General features: G+C 37.4%; 1 long non-coding RNA gene across 2 annotated transcripts in view; it reads right to left on the bottom strand.

The window, feature by feature from the left end:
- The window catches only part of LOC104139473 (uncharacterized), a 213,816-nt gene extending 190,092 nt beyond the window's left edge, over nt 1-23,724 (bottom strand). The window contains exon 1 of one of the 2 annotated variants that reach the window (XR_693118.2): nt 23,515-23,723. This is a non-coding gene — a long non-coding RNA (uncharacterized lncRNA). Of the gene's footprint in view, nt 1-23,514 lie in introns of both variants that reach the window. The other variant, XR_693119.2, reaches the window with a different exon arrangement.
- Between the last annotated feature and the right edge of the window lie 1,391 nt (nt 23,725-25,115).

Consider the following 25,115-nt stretch of genomic DNA (forward strand, 5'->3'; position numbering starts at 1 on the left):
AAATTTGTACTGATAAAAGCTCTTCTTCAGCTGATGTCACATCAGAACACATAAGATAATTTTGATGTATGAGACATTTTAGGGTAATTTAAATTGAACAGATCTGGGAACTGGGTTCTGTAAGACTTTTGTTCCTTCTACATCTGGGGCTACAGCTCCCCTACAGAAAGAACAGAGAGGGCAGACAAAAAAATGCACACTCCTGCCAATCAAGGCACTGTCCCACAGAAGTGGTGTAGAGAAGAGCAGCAGTTGTAATGGCCAGTACCTTCACTGAAGGTTGAGATACTGCTTCTGTTCATTTATAATACATCTCACTAGATTTAGGTTCGGCATAATGAAAATGAACTCGCAGATAGAATGTTTTGACTTTTTCTATCAAGCATAACTGAAAATTGTGTTTCTGGACAACATCTTGTCCAGACTAGGTTACGTACTGGAGTGTAGTACTGCTTCTTCCTTCTCCATGTAATTTTCATTGGAATCCAGGGTGTCCCCTGCAAGCAAAAGGTGGGATAAAACAGCAGGACTGAACATATTTGGCTTTTTCTCAACCATCAGTCAAAATATATGTCTGGAGGGAAGGTGGAAAGCTCCCTGAGTCCTAGCGTTCAGGTACCACCATAGGATACTGCAGTTTGAACTTAACACCAGTGTTCCTTGAACTGACCCAGAATTAAGCTCATCTGTCAACCAGGAGCTTCTTTAGCAAGCAATTTAGTCCTGAGAAACCCCACTGAAGTAGTATTGAGGAGGCTACTGAATGGATCCTAATATGAATGGTAAGAAAGTGACGTCTCACAAAAATGTCTTACATGTTTTTGTCTTTTTGTATGTTGTGTTTTATGTGTTTCTGAAGATCATATTTAAAGCCTGTCAAATATAAATATTTTCATGTCAGTTCCTAACAACTTCTTTTACTCTTTGTGCTGGAACTAAGTTAAAAACCAGCAAACACATAAAAGACTGAGAATTTTCAAAAATGTATCTGTTTTCTTAAAAAAAGTGGGGGAGGGGATCAGAATGTACTGGTGTCATGACTTTTCACAGGATCTCCTACTGCATTTCAAATCTTATTGCTCTTTGCATGTATCATGCTTAACACAAATAATGACAACAGTGTACATGTACGTATCTGATGAGGTAATGGAATTACTGTCTTCAGGCATTTGCGAGATTGCCTTTCTAATCTGAAAATTAAGTAGTATCATGTAAGCCATGGACCTACAGAAGGTAATATCCAAGCACATAGTTATCCCTGCAGGACCACAGTTATTGCTGTTGTCCAGATGAGACATTCTGCCTGCCATCTACAATGCCTTTGTTGCAGTACAACATGAATTAGTAAATTTTAAATAATGCTAATGGAGAGATGTCACTGAAATTTGCTCTTTTCCCATGCAACTATTTCTGTTGCTACCTTTAATGAGGCAAATATATAGATAAAGAGCCCAAATAAATTCTCTAATTCCATGGCTGCAATATAAATGATCTGAATTAGGAAGCTGAACCCAACAAAAAGATTCACAATATAAACAATAACATTACCTCCTAATAGGACAGTATGCAAGTAGAATGCATTTTCTCTTGACATTTGTTTTTCTTTTTTAAAAAAATTCAGTATGACTACATGCGTATAGGACTTAAATAAGCCAAATAGTTAGATGAAATGTTGACATTAGCATTTAATATTTTAGTGTTAATACTCACATTAATCAAAATAGATTTTCCACTCCAGTTGTACTAACGATTTTTTAAATGAGAATTTACCAAAGCAGCACAGTGTAATATTCCTGTAAAAAACAAGAACTTCCTTATCAGCTTTGTTTGGGAACATTTCTAATTTGTTAGTCAGATTTTTGCAGTAATTTTATATGGTATTTTGCCAAGTAGGTCAATTTCATTACATGGCTCATCACAAACTTTTTTCCTTCTTCATTGTGTGTATTCAGCCTACGTACACAGTGTTTTACATTTCATTTTCAATTTAAGGTCAAGAGTTAATAAGTTGTGAATGACAATGATTTCAGGATGATTTCAGAGGTGCAAACACCCTGTATCTCTATAGTTTTGTAGATGATAACACTTGACTTAAAAGCCAACCCTTTTCTCTTCTCTTTCTGGGAGTAAGTTAACAGGTAAGATGGAAGAACACACTGCTTTTTCCTCCTCAACCAGAATAAATAGAGCCCTTCCTTGTCTTGCATTCAAGAGAGGCTCTTCAGGGATGCAGCTCATGGTACTGACCATAGTTGAAGACCTTGCAGTCTGTAATCCAGATAAGCATCTCTCTCTTCTAAAAACAGGTAACATATGGACTTTTAGCTACTGTTGGCTGGCACATACTTTCCAGGGAGAAAGGATGGAAGCGCATCTTTCGAAAAAACACCAGTTCTTCACAGAATCATTCAGCCCTATGCCAGTTAGATTTGGATGGGCTTCTCTCTTCTCATTCTAGCTTCATCCACACACATGGTTTTTCAAAACTTCATAGTATCCCTTATCTACACTTTTTTTAATGTAACTGATGGTTTTCATTGCCGCATTTCTCTGAACTGGTTCAAACTGGCACCAGTCTTTATGAACCACCCTTTACTATATCATCTGGGAAACACTGATTTGCTTTTGGAGTCCCATAGGCCAGAAATGTCTACGTATTATTAACTACTATTTCCAGAGAAGATAAAAAGTGTAATTTTTTTTGCAGGCACCTGCCAACTCAGAATTGTCAAAATTGCAACCAGCTTTTGATTTTATAAGCCCATATTTTAATGATAGCCTATTGCAATGTCTGTTTTCCCTTAAAATCATTTAAATGCCAATTTTCCACCATTTATTCTTTACTTGGCGCTCTCTCTTCCCACTAACTGGCACAGAACACTCTAGTCTCATCATATAACCTCATTCCATGGGGGCACTCCCAGCTTTATGTTTAATAGATTTATGTTTTCATTATGTTTGCTTTTAAGTTGTTGAAGGAAAGAAGAATTATTGTAGAAATGAGACAATATCCTAGAACAATTGTGAATTCAGTCAAGATCTGAATGTTACTGAATTATTATCATGAATTCCTTCTGAAACAAATTTCAGTAGTGTTAACAGCAAATAAGCAAATGCACTGCTTCAAGAACAGCTGAGCTGTAACAAATGAAGAGCTTCTTGAGCATTTATCTATCCAAGTCTGCAACTTTTATGACAAGAAAACAATCTAGCCTCATTCTATCATCTAAATCAATCTGGTGGTGTAATGAAGTGTGCAGGATCTCACTAATTAGATGATACCTAGTGGTTTATTGCTGGTTGTTGGAGATTTAATACTTTCATTAATGGGTACCTCTGGGGTACCTCAAAAGTAGCTACTTTTACTTTTCTCCCCACTGATCTAGTACATCTAAGTTTTGGAGAGGGTATTACTCTTGTCTCTGTTTGTGAAGAAGGCAAAGAATAACATTATTTAGAAAACCTCATTTACATGTTATTGACATGTAGCACCTACTCCTTATTGATGCCATTAAGCAGCTGGCATTTTGGATGTATGTGGCTTTTATAAAGTTGGAAAATAGTTACTGGCTGGTCTTCTTGCCTAAAGTTGTTCCAGATTTCCAGCACTTATTATGATCTCCCTTTTATGTAACTGATAGGAGCACATACGAGAATGAACCCTAACCACACTGAAAAATGTATACACAGAGCAGCAGATAGTTGCAAGTTTGTTTATTGTGAGATGTCTGTGTTTGTTAAAATCACTGAGTGAATAGCCAAAGCCTGAATTTATAGAAATATTTGAAAAATATCTCTCAGAAAACACAAAAAATGCCTGCAAAAGATATTTGAAAAACTTATCTAGTATGCAATGAACTTGGTATTAGAGTACTTTTTGTCTTGTTTTTCATCTAGATGTACAAGGAAGAGAGTGCGATCCTGGAGCTGTCATTCAGCCTTAAAACATATCTTGAATAGTAAAAAACACCGAAGCAGAAACTTCCCATTCATCATTTGTTATCCAGACTGAATCCTTGCTGGCTGCCTCACAGACCCATGTTATGCAAAGATTCCTAAGGAAATGGAAACCTCTGATGACACAGAGGTCATTGCTGTCACTTGTACATGGGTGTGATAGATACCTGAGCCTTCACTGAAAAGCTTTGACTATGACAATGCTGACAAAATCTGAAATTTCACTGATTCACTAACTCTGGGACCTTTTGACTGCTGCTTGCAACATGTTGAACTCAAAGTACCATGGAATAGAAAACTTTCAGACATCTGGAAGGCTACATTTTTCCTGCTCACACTTTCCACAGGACTAACCTAGCCCAGGGCAAGCTGCCTTGAGGGTTGATCTGCAAAGAAAATAAATTTAAGGCTTTTCTCACTTCTTTGTAACACCTAAAACTCTTCTTGTTTTTCCAAGCTTTTACAGGAGGGAGGAGACACGTATACACTAGAAAATATAATATCCGCGCTGCCGTATCAAAATAATCCCTGATTAAGGTATTGTGCCAGACAAACTCCACACAAAGAATCTAACCCACAGAGATGTCGTGAGTCTGTGAAAGAGCTGAGCTACAACCACCATAAGCAGTGACACAATTTTTCCAAATCAATATTTTCTGTGGACGCCTCTCACCCCAGATCCTGTTTGTCCAAAAGAATAGGTTTCTGTTAAAAGATCATTTTGGCTTGCCCTCTTAATAAGCCTAAGTTGCCTTATAAGATGAAAGGCATAGAAGGGCAAGACACAATTCGTAACAGTTGCAGACAAAATAAGGCTTATTAAGTTCCACTAACCAATCAGCAGCATGGTTTGATTGTCTAAACACAGTTTTCCCAAAGCCTTTGGAAAGAGTACAGGTTTCCTGGGGTAGATCATCAAAAGTGGTTCCACACAAAACTCAATGCAAGGGACATGAGGCTCAATGTAGAAATGAATTGCCTGCAACCAGGAGGCTCTAAGCATACATGGCTCCTGTTAGCTGTGCTTGTATTTCAGCAAATTCTGGAATAAAGTATTGTTATGAGTGTCTAATCTTCATGTCAGGTGATTACACATTCACTCAACAAAGAGTTAGCTTTACAAACCCAAACTTCCAAAGAATGTTTCTTACAACACTTGAATGTGGTTGTCATTAAAGAAGAGGGAATTCACTTTATAGATCTTTAATCTATTCATAATCTAGCTACCATCTTTTTACATTTTTTCCTGAATTTTATGGCATTCTGAAGGGGAAAAAATTCAGATTTGACAGTAATTAAAAAATTGAACATGTTTATTAGGAAACAATGGCTTTATCCAATATCATCTGATAATAACGCATGGAGTACGCCCTATGACATGCCAAGTACTTTGACAAGAGATGACTAAAAGATTTGTGAAACTCCTTGACATTCTGACTCAACTACACTGCATGCAGCTCAATGTTACTTCAAGCTGAACATCGCTCCTGTGGTGCAGGAAAAAAAATCACAATATTTCCATTCTTCTTCAAGACAGAGTTCAAGAGCCCTCAAGTGAGAAAACCAGAGTTACGAAGCTATCCTACTTGTCCTTAGGTAAAATGAAGAAAAAGGACTTACCGCAAATAACAAATTACTATGTACAGTCAGTTACCCTTATATTTCTCAAAGTTGTAACTCCATTTTAAATAAAATTGTAGATTTTACTAATGAAATTTTTCAAAACCACATCCCATAGATGTCTTTTAAGACAAGTTTCATGATACTATTAATGATGTCAGAACACTAGCCTTCTGCTTGGTAATTATTTTATCTTAGGGAAAGCTGTAGTCACAAGATAAGAAAAAATTACATTCCTGGAAATATACAAAAGAACCTTACATATACACATTTCCTCTATTTTCTTTTAGAAAATAGGCTGATAGCATTTTTTTCCAAATTTTTAAAGGGACCTCCAGTGTTAAAAGTCATTATTTTTGTCATGACTTCTAGATTATGTTCCTTTCATACTTTTCCTACCTGTCAAAGAAAGAGTGTCTTTAATTTGTAACCTTTTGTGAAGCTTATCACTTGACACTGAACTCACAGGAATGTCTGTGTGCAATTTCCTCCAGAATATCTCCCCTTTGATTACAACTATGAAAGGTTCCAGAAGAAGACAGTGTAAATCTGCTTCATTCTAAATAACAGTGATTTGTTTATATAAAAAACAGTGAATTAACGACTCAAATACAATAAGTAGAAATCTGAAAGACAATGAAAAAGCTATTTAGTTTTATTTCTGTCCTCACTGATAGAATCTTTCTCTCAACTGCCAGAAAATGAATCTAGTTTCACGATCTACCCTAAATACGGCTAAAAGTTCCGTTGTTACCAGATCTCCAGGTTTTAGAGAGCCAGCATACAAGTTAGGCCTGTGCTTCCGACAAGTTCAAGGGAGACCACAGTTTAAGACTTAGTAATACATTTACCTATGCTTACCTATGTAGGCTGTGCCCTGTTGGTAACCACAAATAGCCATGTGTGCTACTTGATAGGTCTAAATTTCACCTCTTAGGAAGGATTCATGTAACTGAATTCAAAAATTTTCAATATTGAAATAAGTAAATTTATACTCTTTTTACAGTCACTGCAGGTGACCTCAGGCCTTAGGAGTCCAAAGGCTGATCCTCCACATCCTCAAAGGTAGGCACCTAAAACACTTCAGAGGAGTTATGCCCCAGAAGGGTTTATTTATTCTAGCACTAAAGACAGCCCCAGGTGAACATCTGCAGTATAAGCATCTGAAGTTAAAGGAGATGAATCTCTCCACTTCTGTACACTATGAGTGCAGGACCCACCATGGTATTTGCATATGAAAGGAGAACTAAATTTCTCAGGTACAAATCTGAGGTGAAAAGATTGCCTAGGAAATAATGGTTATATGGTGGTCAGATTAGGCAACTGTACTGTTCCAAATTCAGTAGTTTTCCCCTACTAGAGCACCTTTAATGGGCTGAAAAACAATGTTTCTCCTGTGAGGCAAAGTAAATTCATGCTGGCACACTAATACTGTGAGCCACAACAGGCAACTTCCAGTGCAAATGCATCTTGCTAAAGTTGCTGAATAGCCATGTCATGGGGATAGATGTAATGTTATAGCAATGTAATAGACCTCATCATGTTATACATAGTAGTCACGCAAATCCAGACAGTTACAGATGTGACAGAACTGAGTTGTAGCATAATCCCAATATTTTAGGGAAATATTGAGCCAGAAACATCACAACAACCTCAGGTAACTTAGATGCGTTTGTTGGACATAAACAATTACATAGACCTATGCCTGAATCTAATCCAGAACTGTCAAAATATTCAGGAATATTCTCAGGAGGCTTCTGTCTTGATAGCCTCATAAATTCAAGACAGAAACACAAAGATGTAGCTCAGTAAAGAAGCATTGCTGAAGCACAAAAATTGGCATCAGCCAACAGAATGGACTGAGAGACACCCTCTAGACAGCACTGCTAAGAAGATAAGCATTCCCTTCCCCAGCAGTTTTAAGAATTCCAGGAAAGATAAAAATTGGTCATAAGAGAAAGTGATGAAGTAGGGAAGAGGCTGGCACAGCTGGAGAGCTGCATGCACACAGGGAGTGCAGTTCTGAGCACAGAGAGGTTTGTCGAGGGGAAGCGTAGGAGGAATGTTTGGATCATTTCATTGTCCAACCTGGACTTCACAAAAATTACATTTTGGGCTCTACAGCACTTTCCTATCTCCTATATACAAGCATGTCCTCCCTTGCTAGGGAGGCGCCGTATTCTCAGGAGGAAATATACGGGCTAATTATCGCTTACCCTGAGAAAACATTTCTATCTCATTAAAATACAGAAATTCGGTGATTAAAAAAAGCCTACTCAAAAAGTTGCAAAATTGGCCAACGGACTGTTCTGCTCCGGAAAACTCTCACTTCTCAAAATGAAGAACTGGAAACCGGCAGCGTGTGTCCTGAGTGATGTCTCAGTTGCCCATACACTGAGAAGATGCTAGTTACTGTCCCTGTACCAGCAGTGCAGTGAAACAGCTAGCCTCTAGACTCCTCCAAAAGAACACAGGCACCACAGCTGCAAGTACCTTTATCTGATAAGCAGGATATTGCTGAATAATTTCTTTCACTTGCTTATCATTAAGCTGTAAAGTATGCTTTTTCTCACATACCACCAGCAGTTCCTACCACTGGTAGGAAGATCACTGTGTTCTCCTACAGACACACTACAATTTTCAAATAACACAGAGTACTCTAGGCACACCTATAGCTCTTTCTTTTAATTGCACACGTGGGAGTCAGGTAAAGGAATCTGCAGGAGATACAGTTCTCTCATAACACAAGCCCTGCACTGCCAGCTCCCTCCAACAAATCCCTCTTTTTTGTGATGCGGGTATCTCTCATAAAAGGCAAGGAAATCTCCACATAGCATTGCTGAGATGTGACTGAAAGAGAGGAGGGAATGCACAAGTTTATTTTAGACTGATCTGCTCACATATTCTCATCTGTGTGACATGTTCTCAGCCTATCTTGCAAAGTCCTGCACAGCTGATGGTCATGCTTGCCATAACCACACCACTACTGGCAATCAGATAATTAATTTAAAGCTATATCACATATGTCTTTATGATTATAGCCATACTTCTTTCTAAGATACTATAATCTGGTAAATATATATATATATATATACACATATATATATATACACATACAATGCAATAGCTTCCATCTTGTTTGGCCCAGAAACATCTGGTAAAGTGCTATGATCTTAAGAGCTACCCTTCTTACCCTTATCTACATCCACTTAACGTATTGCTTTTTCACTCCATTTGGATTTCTAATAATTCTGAAGTCAGTTTGCCAGATCTGATAGTTCCATCCTTAACCAAAAATGCAACATAACTTGTCTAAAAGTGGTAGATTCCATGATTATCATTTACAGAGCTATCAGTTCGGTTTAGTATGCTTATCTCCCTTTCATTCTCTGGTACAGACTCAAGTCAGAGGATACTTAATTAACCAAAATGATTGTGGGAGCGTACATTTTCATGATATATATAATGAATCAAATGTTACAAGTCAATTTTAGTCCTCTAATACTTGGCATGTATTTTGTACAACTCTGCACTTTTAGAAACATAAAGGAAACAATAGGTTCTAAGAGAACCTAAGAGAACGCATATAGCATGGCACCCAGAGTAGTTTAATGAAGAATGACAAGATGTTTTTATTTGCTGCACTCGTAATGGGCAAAAGTGCTAAAGACACAGTTCTGACCCAAGGAGAAAGCTTTGCCTAGTTCTCTTAATTATTTTTATATGATCTGGTCCCATGTATTATATGCAGAATGAGGAAACTGAGTGCAAAAGGAGGAATTGCTTCAAAGGTTTGCATCTCTAGAATCCAGCATGTCTTCACAAGTTAGGAAGAAATAGGCTTGGGGTATAACGTTAAATGCTCTAGGCATGAATCCAGAGAAGTGAAGAATCAGGTAGCTGTTCCTGGTATAAACTTTCAGTATTATATAGTAGGTGTCAGCATGGGAATCCAGTCACCTGTGGATCCAGTCACCTTTGTATGGTCAACAGAGAGAAAGAGCACCTCCTTCACAGCCCTGCTCGGACCCCACGCCAGGAGAGCCCTTCACTCTCCGCTGACTCTATGCAGGGTTTAAGGTGACTGCACGTCTGAAGTTCACTCTCTCTCAAGAACACGTCGTGCGAACAGGCTCTACCACGTCTGACATGTCCAGCTGACAACCAGGTGTGTAACTGCCCCATTCAGAGCAGTAATTTGATATCCTACAGGATATCCAGCCAGAGGAGAGAGGCAGGACCAACTCCCTTTCCAAATGTACGTAGCCCTAAGCTATTAGCAAAAGCTCAAGCTGAAACTAGTTCTTCCTGTCTGTAGTGTAAATCAATAGGTGAAGGTCTAAAACTATCTGTAACATACAATTTATGCTTTCAGTCTTTTATCTTTCTAGTTCCCTAAGGTAATGGAGTAATTGCAGATAATTATTTCAAAGGTTATTATCTAATTCATACTGTGAATCTACATGACAGATATTATTCATTTCACCAAGAAGCACAGCTATTTTTAATTCCTATCCAGTCTCAATTCAATCTTTCAAAATAAAGTAACTCAGCAGTGGTTCCACAATTCTTTGTGCTACTGGCAAAGTACAGAAGAAATTTATGTGGTTGAAATGCCTATATTTAGCGAAACTATGAATATGCTTATAACATTTAATAAATTTCAACTCCAATTTAACTTTAAAAATCAGTATGTGCACATTGAAGTTTTAAAATTAAGAAAATGAGGACTAAGTTATATTTCACTTGTGAGTCTGGAAGGCAGAAATAATATTCTATTTATCTATGTCTTTTCTGTTTCTATCCCAGTCATTCAGAAAATTTGGGGCACTTTCCTCACAACCTGTCTTTTTACTTTTTCCTTCTAAAAATGTGCATTTTTCAAAAGAGATTTTGATCTAGGAATGAAACTGCTTTAAAAAAAATATGTTGCAACAGTCATTTTGACTCCAATTCCCAGTTTATAGGTTTGCTATGCAGAAAGTTTTAAAGTGATGTGCTTACTAAATCTAAAGAACAATGGAATCTATTTTAACAACTTTCGAATTATTTATATGACAACTATTTGATGACTCAGAAATGTTTACTTAGAACTTTTAAGATGTGCATAACTTGTCTTTATTCAATTACAATTACTTTACTGCAAAAAAATTTATTCCTTTAATGGCTATAAAAGCTACCTTCCAGTTTTCCTTTGCGTCTCAGCTATAAAATAGCCATGCACAATTAGGAAATGCAAATCTTAGAAACCTATGAATTGAGATCCATGCGTATTATTTCTTTGAGCTATATTAGTAGTTTCAAGACTTATAAGCAATAAAAGCAAGGCAATGAATTCATTTCCTCTTCCATAGTTTGCAGACTCTGACTTGCGATTGACAATGAATGCTGTTCTCCAAACTGAAAGCTCTCCCTGAGCAGAGTCCCAAAAACAAAAGAATACATAATGCATAAAGTGCAAGCATGATTTGGTGTTGAACATGAAAGTGTATTACTTCCTCCAGAATTATACCCTTGCCAATCCTTGAGTATAAAAGCATCAGAACCCATCATATCCATACAGTCTTATTCAGCCATCAGCTGCCCAAATTCTAGGTTATACTAGATTTTGCATTTAGGTTATGATAGATTTTAACATTCAGGTTTATTTAGAGCCACAGTTATTTAGGACAGAAATATAAACACAATGTTGTCGCCACACTAGTGAAACTGAGATATGATCATTGATGGTTTTCCCTGTTTCTACCTATATGCTACCCTAACAGTAGAAATATATGAAAATGAATAAATTAACCTTGTTATTTCTTTCATACTTCCTGCTTGTATGTAGAGGCTGATTTCACTGCAGGACTACGCTTGGCGTGCTCCTAGACCTTTATGAACTGAAAAAAAAACATTATTAGTAAAAAGATCATTTATAAAGCAGAAGTCTCCCTAGAAATGGCTGTTCTCATTTACAATATGCCAGATAATTTGGACTGACAATCACTTTTAAATACAGTTATTTTTCATTGCTTAGGCTGCTTATTCACTCTTTCTCCTACTACTCAGAAAAGAGAATGTTATTTGGATTTAGGATGTTCTATTTTATATCTGGTTACAGAATTTGTTCTCAAAACCACTAAATTCAGGTAGTAAGGCCCCCATTGACTTCAGTAAACTTTGAGTAGGCCCTTCTTAGGGTCAATAACCTTAGTAGGTACTCAGACACAAATACATGAAAATTCCTTGTGGGGGCTGCGTTTCTGAGTATACACTAAGATATCACAGTCTGGATGGTGAGCGAGTCAGATGTTCATTGCAGAGGGAGTTGGGATTCCGTCTCTGCTGGTTATCTTTTTCTTTCATATTTTATTTTGAAAAATCATTGGGAAGGCAGCTCTGTATTCTCCATAAGACAAGAATAACATCTGAACGAACAGAAAAAACTCTATATACAGCTTTGTAGCATAAGGGTCATTTCTAACACCTTTATAAGGTAACAAAATAGATACAACTCATCCACTACTTTCAAGTCACCTTATAGGCTTTGAGGCTTAGTTTGGCATCCCCTTTTTATTTGAATGTTATCTCTTTTACCGACAGCCAGATTAAATTAGTCATTTGATTTAAATGAGAGAGAACCCTGGAAGCAGAGTACAAATTGTAACTTTTTGTAGCATTAAATTGTATTTGTGAATATTACTAAGTATAGTCATATTCATATTAAATATATTTATACATTTAATCAGGTAATTAAACATTTAGTAAATAGGTATGTAAGATAAGAACAAGAAAAGCCACCTCAGTCTCTGCTTTCATTATAGGGCAAAAAAAAATAACACTAGAGTGGGTAGGATAGCACGTTTGCCAGGCTTTGCATACCAAAAGTAGTACAATGTACTTTGCTGTCACAGATTACAAAGTACCAAATAAAGCTTCAGTCTGAAGGGGATTAAAAATTCAATGCACTATGCTCAGATGCTGTGGGTTATGAAAATTAATAGTTTCCTGGCTTGCCACTCTACTGAACTCATATTTCTGATGCACACAAACATGTATGAGCCTACCCTTCTTCACAAACTCATCTATTTACCATAGTCAGCAAAATCCAAACCACGTAAGTGACTTATTGGCATCTTGCCAACTCCTTGAGGGCTGTATCTTGCTTGCACAAATGAAAGCCCTGTCATTTGAAGTCAGAGGCTGCAAGTTTCAGCAGGCAAAGCTCCATCTTGGACTCCAAAAGACAGATATTCATACTGCTCTAGCTATTCTATTCAGTATTGTAAAGGCTTTGCATTCTATGACAACACAAATGTCTTCTTTCTTCACTAATTTTCCTCTTCTTCTGGGGGATTTTTTCCTAGATAATGTAATTGGACACCGACCTTAATATCTGAAGAGGGGGCACGTCCCTCCTTGCTATATTTTTTGTTAACTTTACATTTGTAGCTTAGCAAGCAAGCACAGTGATGCTGCTCACTTTGCAATTCTCGTTAGATTGCTCAGTTCATGTCATTGATTTTTAGCAATCAGACAAAATGGAGATGCTCTCCAAGGACTCCTAAGAACCTGTGCTAGCCTTTTCACAGTTAGGTAGCTGGTCTGGGGCACTCACTCAGATCCCCCCTCCAGGCATGGGGAAGAGAGGCAATTCCCTTCTCAAACTGATGTCAAGACCACAGAAAAAATGTCCCTCTTTATCTCTTGACCACTAAAGGAACCTAGACAAGATGCCCAACTTTTACACGTTGGAGACTGGTGAAAAAAAAACTACTGGTTCCTGTACTACCTCCTGAGGGGTGACCACCATGCATGACGTGTTGTAATCAAATGCCTGCACAGACCAGGGGCTGCATGCATGGGATGACCGTGCATTTGAGTCATCTCGGAATAGTGGTACAAATGCTATTAGTTAGAAAATCCACCACACCTTCTTTTAATGATAGAGGCTACAGTTCAAGGACACTGAAATGAGGCCTACCTTTATCCTATTTGTCAGGGGAGAAAGTCCCCCCTGAAATCTGCTGGTGTTTACTTGAAGAGTGAATCTGCATAAGGGGAACCAGGGTCCCTAGGAGCTCTGTAGAGCTGTCCCTCTATTCTGTTCCAATAGCAAATTCACGGTCTGTTGAGATCTCATACCAGTATTATCCCATCAAAGACTTTCCCCAGTTGTGCTAGCACGTCAACAAGGACACTGAAAGATCACACGATATGCAAGCATACACATAGAGTTAGAGCAAGATAATAAGCTATTTATGTAAAACTATCCTCAGTTCTGGCTTTATCCAAGGCTAGAAAATATCCTGTGCAAGAGTAGTAGAAAAAAACGCCTCAGCTCAATGTGGACACTGAAGTCATCTGGAACAAGGTTGCAGCTCTTCAGTGTTCTGCATCGTGCTTTGAGGGGGGAGCAGAGCATGTGCAGAAGGTACCAGTGTAACATAGCTATTCATACATGGCTTAAAAATATTTGCAGCTGTCTTTTCCTGATCTATAAATAATTCTTTTGATGAAGCATTCATTCAGATTAAGAAACATTCTTGTTATATATATAACATGTAAACCATAACCTTAAACTACTCAAGAATGTCAGTGTGTTGCTGCTCCACACATGTGCAAGAATTTCTTCTTTGCTCATGTTGTTATAGAGTAACTCCACTGATGTCCACCAGATGACTAAGTAGAATGCATTGTTGTTTAGCTGTTTAGTTGTGAATGTATGTAAGGTTTATGGCTGGATATGGTATATCTTGAGGGTAGAATTTAATTGTAAGTTTTGTCTAATATAGATTCTAGTTAGCATCCATAACTGCTTATATATTACATTTTGGGGAAAGTAATTAACGTGTTACTGCATTTATTTGATTTTTTCTGTACTTGAATGGGATATTGACACATGATTTTTTGCTGCCTATGTGCTCCTCTTCCAAGAGAGAAAACTTTTGAATGAAATGCTTTTATTTACTTTTTAGTTTTTAGTTTTTTGTCAGTTATCTAGTTTTGTAGCTTGAAATAGCGTTTCACAATATGTCTTTGGCTTTGCTTTTTTGACATAACGTACAATTGTTGTTCTTGAGGAAAACACAATTCAGTTAAGGCTTTATAACCATATCGACACTGTTTTTTTTTTAAAATCTTAATATGGAGGCAAGCATGTAAGGACATGTCAGGGATGCAGTGACAAGAAATATAAACAAGTTATTTTCTCATCAGTTACATAAAGGCTTCATGCTGTTTTATATTTGTTTCCCACTTTATGCTAACTTTGCTTATCAGTGCACAGGCTCTTAAATGAATTCATTTTTCAGCTCATAATTTACTCATTGGAATTTGCAAGTAGTGGTAAATTGGCATGAAAAATTTGAAATAACATCCACATATGTTTTATGTCTTCTTGTATGAGTTCAACGGCATTTGCACATGTGGTAATTGTGAATTATGTGATACATTTTACCTAATGTTTTGTTTTAATTAACTTCTTGAATTTCTGTTATGGTTTATAGGATGTTGCTCTCTGGAAAGCATGCACACAAAAAAAAAGTAGCAATGATATTACATAAGAAAGTCTTAAAGAAAGAAATCTGGATTTAGCATTCATTAAAGCAAATATTTTGTATATTTCATCTTTTTTCACATTTACTATATTTCATATTACACTACTCTTCAGAAATGCTCTAAGGCCAAGATTTTAAAACTGATAAACTTCTGGTTGTTCTGAAATTTGCGTTTATGCTTCCTGGTAAATAACTTTTCCAGTCTCAGATTTTGGGTGGCTAATAATTTTGAAGTTAATTCACCTTTTAGGTTACCTAAGCATGGATTGAAAAATCTTAAACTTACACTTCCCTTTTCTTGAGCTTTGCAAATTCTGTAGGCTAGAGAACATTTCTCAGTTCCCCACACAGAGCAGTGCTTACTGGCATTGTTTCAAACTCCCCCCCCCAAATCAAAACAATACAAAACAAGAATTCCAGTTACATTTTCAATCAGCAATTGTATAAGTTATTATAAACAGTATATATTAGGATGAGTTTGCTTAACTTTTTCTTATTTATAAAGTTTTTTTCCCCCTCTCTCTTACATAAAACAAAAAGCAGAGTAATTATGTGAGGAAAGGTCAACAGTTCAACAGACCAGAAGATGTGAATAAGAGTCTGGAACTTTTTGAAATCTCCTCGATCTTTTCCAGCAAAACTGACATTTCATCAAACCAGAAAGGTCTGCAAAGCCTGTAGGTTTCTAAGAGTATTAATGGAGAAGTTTGTCTCTTCCCTTGAAATGTGGTGCTTAGCATGCTCACAATTATGTTCCAGTTCTACCCAAATCCTCATAACAGACCAATGACTTTAAAACCTATATAACCTATAGATAATCTATACCCTATATACAAGTTATAAAAACATGTAATTATGAGGAAGAGAGTTTTCATAAATGCTAAAGAGCTTAGGAAATCTATTGTGTCTAAGCTCCTTCTATGGTCAATAGATGCAGTGAGATTTTTCAGAGCACTATAAGTTACACTTCTGTGGAAGAACCTCCTCTCTCTCCACCGCCTATGGCCTACCTTTCCCTCTTTGCTACTTTGAAAGCTCTCCTTTCCTTTCCATTTTAGAATAGAAATAAACCGTGACATTTCTAATGCCTCACAAATGGATTTGTCGTCTCATGACATTCCTGAGAGTTCAGACGTTTATAAGCATCTCATCCAACTGTTCCAACTGTCTTGAGCTTGGCCTAGAAATTTTAGGAGTATATATTCTCCTTTTAGTTCTTTTAGTTATCCTGATCCTCTTCTGATTCTCTTGTTTGCATTCAGAAAAGAAAAAGATAAATATAAGTCTGATTTCAGAGAAGAGGTATCTCAAATTTTTTTGCAGAAAGTCAAACATTTTCTTTATCTGGTCCAAGGTAGTTGTTCTAATTTTTAAGTTGCAGGGCTGTCAAGAATAGAAACAGAGCGAAAAAGCTGATGGAGTGAACACACTCACTTTCTATAGGCTTCTAGGAAAAAGATATGTTCTAGTGTAAGGTTATGAGCGTAATGACAGGAACTGATCAAGAGGAACTAGAAACTCTCTCCCTTAATCTGCCGTTTTACATTTCAAAATGACGCACAATCAGCTTCCCAAGACCAATGTGCATCGGAGTAGACTCAGTGTGATCAGACTGCCCAAAACTCAGCGTAAAAAACAGTGCATGATGTACTTTAATTGCAACTCCCTAATATCACAATGTCACTTTCTATCTGTTGCAGAGACAGATTAATAAGGGAGATTTTGGGGTACTGGGGAAGTAGTTCTGTATTTTTCAAGTTTCACTTAGACATTCTGCAACACAAAATACAATGAGTTTTCACTTTTCACACACTTCTATCTTTAACCTAACACGATAATTTTTCCAAACTGATTTGTTCCCAAAAGCAATCAGGAAAGGTTACACTTTAATATACCTAGATTATTTGCGAAACAGCTCCATGCCTCTAGTACCCAGAACACCAGCGAGTAGATGAAAAGCCTTACATGTGATTTCAGTTGAAGAAATCAAAGAGCTAACGACCTCCCAGCTACATGATGACAACACAGCTGGATTACTAGCAGTGACTCAGGTAATCGCAGTGAGTATATTGTCTACTAATTTCAAAGGTGAAGTGGGAAGACTCTAAAGCGGTAAAAAAAAAAAATAGTCGATTTAACAGCTGCATTGGTAATTTACTACCTTTGTAATGCCTGAGTTCCTAAAGCGAACAGTGTATGCATGTATGTGTGTGTGCATAATGTTATATATACACAACTTTATATTCATAGATACAGATATACACATATATATAGTAAACATTTTTGTTTAATGACACACACACACACACACACACATATATATAAAACAGTTTATTCTAAAGAATTTTTTCTAATCTTAGGTTACACTATTGATAAGAGCAGTTTAACACATGTTTTATAACTATTAGAACAACTCTGAGCAACAGTTTGAGCCAGAAACAACCACTGGTTTTATTTTACACAGTCTTGCTTTTGATTTTATGGAGCACTTTGGGACAGGAACCATGTCATTTTCTATGTTTTATTTCAGTATAAACATTTCTGAGCACAAGGCCAATTTTTAAACAAATGCAGTGCTTAAGCATTTTTTTGGACAGCATGATTTTGTAGCTGATGTTAGCGCACACCCAGGAAGCAAGAGCTACAGCAATGTGAAGACTGAGCCTTTCTACAATACTGTCCGTGCTGTGGTTTAAAAAGATCAACACATGCTAAGTAACCATGTGCACAGGTCTTGCTTCCTTCAGTTGCAAAGAAAGTGTATCATCTTCTTCCATAGGGGATAGGCATTTAGTCAAGAAACATTTAGCAACGAACATATAGTCAACTACCATACAGTCAACTACCATGGCCTATCTGACAAGTAATAACTCATGAACTCATTGACTTCCGTATCTCATTCATTGTCTTCCAGTCCATTCCCTAACATTACTGATTTCTGGAGTACTGCATAGACTATGATTTTGATATAAATAATTACTGATAGCCTACAGGCTCCTTTTTTCAGTCAAATTTGAAACAAAATCACTCTCAACTTAATCTGTCTAGGAATCACACATTGGAGTAAAATGGAAACAACATGCACTATAATGTGGTCACAAGGGATTTCAGATGACTTTCTTCATCAGTCCAAAGTATTTTAAGTGTGTTTTCTCAGGTGGTGTGTATAGATACGTCACTGTATTTAACTATGACAGCACATTACTTATTGAGCGGTACCATGTTTTTAGGTATACCATGTTTTTGTTAGGTATAACAATAACATACAGTTGTAGAATGCTCATGCAGCAAAACTTGTGAGTAATTTCCCAAGTGACTGCTTCCTATAATGCAAAAAAGTTTTTAAAATCCACTTGTTTGGGGATGTTGACAATCATAACTCATTCAATGCCAAAATGTTCCAGTTTTTCTTAGTTTTACAGGAGTTCTTGAGGAAGGTAAGAAGTTCCTAGAAGGACATGGAAGCCGGGTACACATGACCATAACTGACCCTTTGTGCGGATGCCTTTTTTTAAAGCCTTAAAAGACTGAAAGACGCTGAAACCAATATGGATTTTTCACGTGATTCACTTTGGAGTAGATCAAAAGAATTTTTCTGACTTTCAATGTATGAATAGTTGCATTTTCATATATGACCGATGGACTACGCAAAGCACTTACACTGTTCAGCTTTCTGGCTCAGACATAACTCCTGGTTTTAATTACCGAGAGCTGAGAACATAATGCATTACAAAAAATCATCTGGTGACAATGACTGAAAAGAAATGCAGAAGAAATGAAAAAGCACAAGAAACCTTCACAGTTCATGGAAAATCTCCTGAATTACATTATTTTTAAAATTAAATTTTGCTTTATTCTGTCAGAAACCAAGAGGTACTCTCTAACTACAAACAATTATGATTCTACAATAGCAAAGATATGCTGAAATTTGGTATGTGTTTGTACCAGAGGATGTATTTACAGAGTGATCTGCCATTCAAGCATTCTTAGAGCCTTTTTGTGAAATTCCTACCATGCCTCACAAATAAATGTCACATTTACCTTGTTAGCTTACGCAATAATGTATGGCCTCCTTTCCAAATACTTGCAGAACACCATCATGAGCCTCCAGTAAATAAGAAACAACACATTCAGGGTTTTATGTATTATTTTAAGGTATTATTTATGGCAAATCACAGTCTCCCCCTTCAGAGGGTAGTAGAGAAGGTCTAGGTAGGTACAAGAGTGTCCTTGCAGTGAATTTGCTCACTTGCTAAATACACATTGAGCTATAAAATTCTCGTTCTCACTCTGGAATGCCACCAGTACACTGACAAAGCACAGATGATTACCTTTTGGCAGCAAATTATAAAATAAGGATCAATCTACTCTTTGTTGCATTCAAGAAGGGAATCAAAACCTGAAATTCTCAACATCTCAAAATTGTTCCAGCAATAAAACTGCTGATGAGCACTGACAATCACTCAATAGTGCTTAGAGATAAAAACAGCTAACAGAATGCATCAGCAACACAATATTAAACACATAAAAAACCATAGTCAACATCAAAGCTCCTACAGCAATGTTAACTACTTATTATCTATACTTTCAGCAGATGTAGAGGCCCCAAATCAGACTTTCCAATTTTGCCAGCTATTATGCAGAGACAGTTCAATCCAGCTAGGGTGACAAAGGAGCAAGAAAAGCAGTAGATTATCCCCCTCTTTTATAAGTGTGAATTTGGCATATAAGGAGACCAAGCCATTCACCTGTGGTCATGGTGGACTGTGCCACAAAACCAGGAATTAAGATGAAAACTCACTACCTTCCTGTATCGCTGTGATAAATGCCAGCTCACTGTGCCAAGGCTCCTAATACACATGAAATTGCTCTGCCTGTAGTCCAAACTGACCAGAGCTATGAGACTGCATTAAAGTAGTACTGAGCCCAAACTAAGAAACCTTCTCTTTCATGGATAGCACATCATGAAGCCCAAGTTAATAATCCCCTCCAAATTACATCTCGTAAGTACATGTCAGTTTAAATATTCATTCACTGTTTCCTTCACCTTTCATATTTAGTCTATTTTCTAAAAAAATGCATTAGCGGTAAAAGCACATTTTTTGCTCATTTTTTATACAATGGTTATGTCCTATAAGTTTTGTAAATCCTCCCCAGCTACCGATTTCTCTTGTTATATTTGTTCCTTGATTTTTTAGCCTGAATACCTCTTTACAGATACTGTCAGTGCAATTAATTTTTGTAAAACCAACAATAATTAAATCAATGACTAACGAATTTAAAGGTGATTAATTCTCTAAAATTGTTCTCTTTTGAGACAGGAGTCTCACAAACCAAAACAATTTTCTGCATCCCCAATTGCATACACTTGCAATATTTCAGAGTGTTACGAGTTGGTAGGAATAAGGTAGTCTCTACTAGTGTTCTGTGCTTATTGTAATCACAGAATTAGATTGTGATTCCTCAGCTACCAATCCGCAGGACTTCAACTTGAAGCAAGCTATTTCCATTACTCTTACAACAGAACAAGGTTTCTTCTCCATTATGATGGTAATGATGGACTTTTTGTATTGCTGAAGTGGGCCAATTCAACAGATGACATGGCCTCTGCTATTTACTGTTCCCAAAGAGTCAAGATACCCAGCTAATTGAGCTGATAGGTATGTAGTCAATGGTTACACATACTGTATATTTTTCATGATTTAATTACCCACCTGGAAGTAAAGATCAGAAATCAATTATTTTAGTTTAGTCTTAACAAAGATCAGAGAATAAAATTTGATGTTGTTCCAACAGTTAGATTGTGTAGTAAAATTTGGGCTTAACTTCAGTCTCTCACTCTAAAACGCATGTAACACATTAGCATACCTTTCCTTTCTCATCACAAAAATTCAAAAATGTCAGTGCTACCTTACAAAATTACCTAATTTGGTTCTATATCATTTTCTTATTTTGCTCTGTTTTATCTTTAAGATCACCATTCAGTACTGTGCATAAATTATGGGTAGTTTATGCTTTGCTATTCACAAAGGACATACTCAGAAAAGCCATTTTTTCTGTATTGCATATTTCTTCTGTATTAACAATCAAACTTTTACTGCTGGTTGGGTTTATCTAAAGCTATTTTTAAAATATTTTTCCTCCTACTTATGAAAAAATGATGCTATTGTTGGCCAGAACATTTGCTGGTAAGATACATGCTCACATCATCATAAAACATATGACTGGTAGATTATGTGCTAGTGAAAGAAGATATGGTGCTTAAGTACAAAATTTAACTGTTGAGTGTTGCAAGAAATAATCAGATCATAACAATATTTAACATACAAGGACTTTAGTATCACTGATTAGGTTTTTACTGTTACAACGACACGAGGATCATGCTTACCATTTTAATACTTTGTTTAAGCCCCCTGCTTTGTCATTGTGAAATTATAGAAAAAAATGATGGTCAGGAAATGCTTGTTCATAAAACATTGACCACATTTCTACAGCCAGCCATCATCAGTTCACTTATAAAGTGTATTCCTAAACTGGAACCAACATTAGTGCCCTCATTGCCAACTAAGATGAAAAAAAAAAACCCAGAAAACAAAATACAAACCAAAAAACAGCAAAAGAAGCTGAAAACAGCTTTTTTTTTGGTGTAGGACTCTTTGAAAACGAGAGTTGAAGAACAAAACTAGAAAATTAATTTAAACATTTGCAATAAAGAGCGCTTGAAATCATCCTGTTAAATGTATTGATGTAGCTCAAGGTGTCTGTAAGTAGTAAACAAAGCAGCTCATCTTCTGGGGGACAGAAGCCTGCAAAGAGCTCAGCAGAGCAGTTCGCAACAGACGGGCCATCTTAAAGCCTCCTGGTTTATTATCTTCTCCCCTGACAGCATTCTGAAGCTCGGTGCCCTGGTAATTCAAAGATAAACTTTGCAATAGCTGCAGAGGTCAGAGTCACGTCGCATGCTGCGTGCTGTCACAAGGCTCTGGCATGTGCAAACACAGCGACGCTCTGCAGCTGGCCTCAAGGGACAAGGTCAAGCAGCAGGAGCAGCTAGTGCAGAGAGCTGGTGGGACGTGGGGCTGTGCCCGTGGCCATTGCACCGCGGGTGATCTAAGCGTGGCTGCGCTTCCTTTTCTGTCCGTGTGCCGACAGAGCTAGCCACAGATCACAGGGTCTGCTTTTGCACACTAGCTGACAGAGTTTAAACGTTAACAACAGTCTGAGTATCACTTAATGCAACTTCATTTTTAATACTCCCCAAGAATTCCACACAGGCACACACATTGTGCGTACACCGTTAGCCACTCTGAGAAGTACTGTACACTATGAGAAGCACAAAGTTTGTTGTGCTGACAAGCACAATTTGTCATTTGTTAAAGACTGTCCGTGTAAAGTTGCCAGAAGTTTAACAAAATGTTATGTATTCATTTGAACTCTATGTTCCTCCAGCCTTTGTTGGACAAAGAACATGGCCAAAACTACATGTTCCAGCTGCAGGGATTTTTAGTCTCAAAATATATGGGAGGATGGCTAAAGGGTTAGCTAGACACAGCACAGAGGAACTGAACAAAGAAGGTCATAGATTCTCCATGTTCAATAAAACAGGACAACACAGATAATTTAGGGCAGCTGTGAATTCTAAGCACAAGACACTGAAAGGTAAGACTGAAAAGTCTGAAAGTACCAGCTGCTTCTCACACAGTTCCTCTTCCTTGACAAAGGCAAAGTTATTTCAAACAGGAGTAGGCATTACTGTGCCTCCTCATTCCCTTCATATCGTCCACTTGCTGGGAATCAAACAGCAAGAGTCATTCAGCACATCCTTAATACTAGCTTACAATACTAGTCATTAGTTCATGAGCCCATCAGTTAAAAAAAAAAAAAAAACCACAAACAAAAAAACCCCAACTGTTTAAACATCAGCTTAAGTCTCATCTATTAAAAAAGAAAAAGGACACACGTGCTTTCTCAAATAAAGGCCATAGATCAGGAATCAGCAACCTCAGAGAAACTGAGAATTTTCTTTCTTCCATTAAAGTTAAAGGGATGACAACTAAAAAAAGAATTAAAGTTACTATAACTCAAATAGGCTAATCCAGAGGGGCTTCAGCTTCCCTCGCCCCAACCTCCAGTTTTGTAGTCTGGCATTAAAGTCCCAAGAATGGGACAGAAGATCTCTGAATGTCTGGTTTATCTGGCAAGCCATGTAATTAGTGTGACGTACTACATGCCATTAGACTGTACAGGTGTCTGCAGCAGCCTATTTAAGACATTGCAGAGTTCGAGTAGCTATTTAGTTTATTTCATTTTTATGTTATACATTTTAATTTTCTGCACTAACATATGTATAACATTTTTATTGCATGTACAGTTTATTGCATTGATACATCATTACCTTTAATACATTTACTTCTTGAAGAGTTCCGGGAGTTTGTGGTCAGTGCAGTCCTTCTCTTCCCTGCCTGAAATACTCTCTTCAGCTCCTATAAATCTTGGAGTTGGCAAAGCAGCTAACAAGTAAGCTCTTCTTTAATGAGAAAGATGACAAATGGAAGGAGAGAGAGTCACAAGAGCACAGAGTAGACGCATCTTCTAGATGTGCACTAAAAAAACTGGGATGCCTCCAGGTGATTTTTGTACTTCCTAAGCTAATGGATAACCAACTGACTGGAAAGAACTGGGCATAATGAACGGAACAAACTACCGCAGCCCCTTTTCCAAATCTGCTCCTGCCCTTTGGCTGCCGGCAGTAGCAGTGCTCTCTTCAGTTCATAAAAACCTGAAAACTGCTCTGTAGAATTACACCATAGCTGCATTCTCCCTCCTGCGCCTGCCCCACTGCTCCTTGCAGGAACAGCACATCTTCGAGAAGACTTTCAAAAGCCAGGACAGCAGGTCCCCCATTTCTAGGTCTCCCATTTCTAGACTGGCTTATCATGCTCACTGAATGGAGCGATACGCCAGGCACATCCATGAAAATCTCCAGCATGGGGACAAGGTTGTGAAGTGTTTCAAGGTCAACAAAATATTGCTCAGACTCTCTGTGGCCTTCGTATTAACAAGGTGATATGAAAGCAGCTGTTAGTTGTAAGCTTAACTGCCCTCAGCCAAAAATTAGTCAACCATTTAGTACCTTCTTCTCTTCTCAGTAAGCCTTGCTATGGGCATGAGGATATCATGACCAGGTGGGATGCAGTTTCCATGCTTGAAAGTCTTCTAGCAAGCAGAGGGAATCTATCTGTTCAGGACATGGAAGAAGTCAACACATCAGCCCTCTGATACAATGGGATCCATGTTCCCAATCACTCCCACTGACTCCGTGAGAATAGGACATCAGAGACACAGATTCAAGTCTTTCAAGATGACTTGGTAATAGCCCGTCTCTGCAGAAATTCCTGCTGAACTCTGACAGTGCATCTAAGTGCAGAACAGGTGAGAACCAACAGTCTTCATGATGACAGCAAAAAGATGAGGTAAATTCTTTGCAGTTGAGCCATGGCAGGTGACAACAAGGACAAGAACCCTTGGAGAACAGCTTAAAATTTATCCTTTCCAGTCGACTCAGACCGTACTAGTCTAAGAACTTTCACCCTGAAGACAGGTGGTCAAAATATAACTGGACATATTCAGCAATACAGAGATGACAAAATAGAAACAAAAAGAATTATCTTGAGCCTAAGAGCAAAATTCTACTTGCATATTTCATATCAGTGGAGCTCCTAAGATAGGAAAAGATTTTAATGAACTTTCAACATCTGACTCTCTGCAGAATTATGGAAACAAAGCTGTCATTCATTCTACAGTCCCTATCACAGCCAAATATATCCAGCACTGGAAAAAATCTGTGGAAAGGTACAAAATGAAAGCAATTAAATTTCCAGGTCTCAAAGTTATCGCAATATTTTCTCAAATATTTCCCTCTGATAAGCCAAAGAGACTTAGTTCACACAGCAACTGTGTCCAAAAAGGCAGAGAGGCCAGTGCTACTAATTCAAA

Source organism: Struthio camelus, chromosome 1 (genome assembly GCF_040807025.1).
Source record: "Struthio camelus isolate bStrCam1 chromosome 1, bStrCam1.hap1, whole genome shotgun sequence".
Taxonomy (NCBI): Eukaryota; Metazoa; Chordata; class Aves; order Struthioniformes; family Struthionidae; genus Struthio; species Struthio camelus.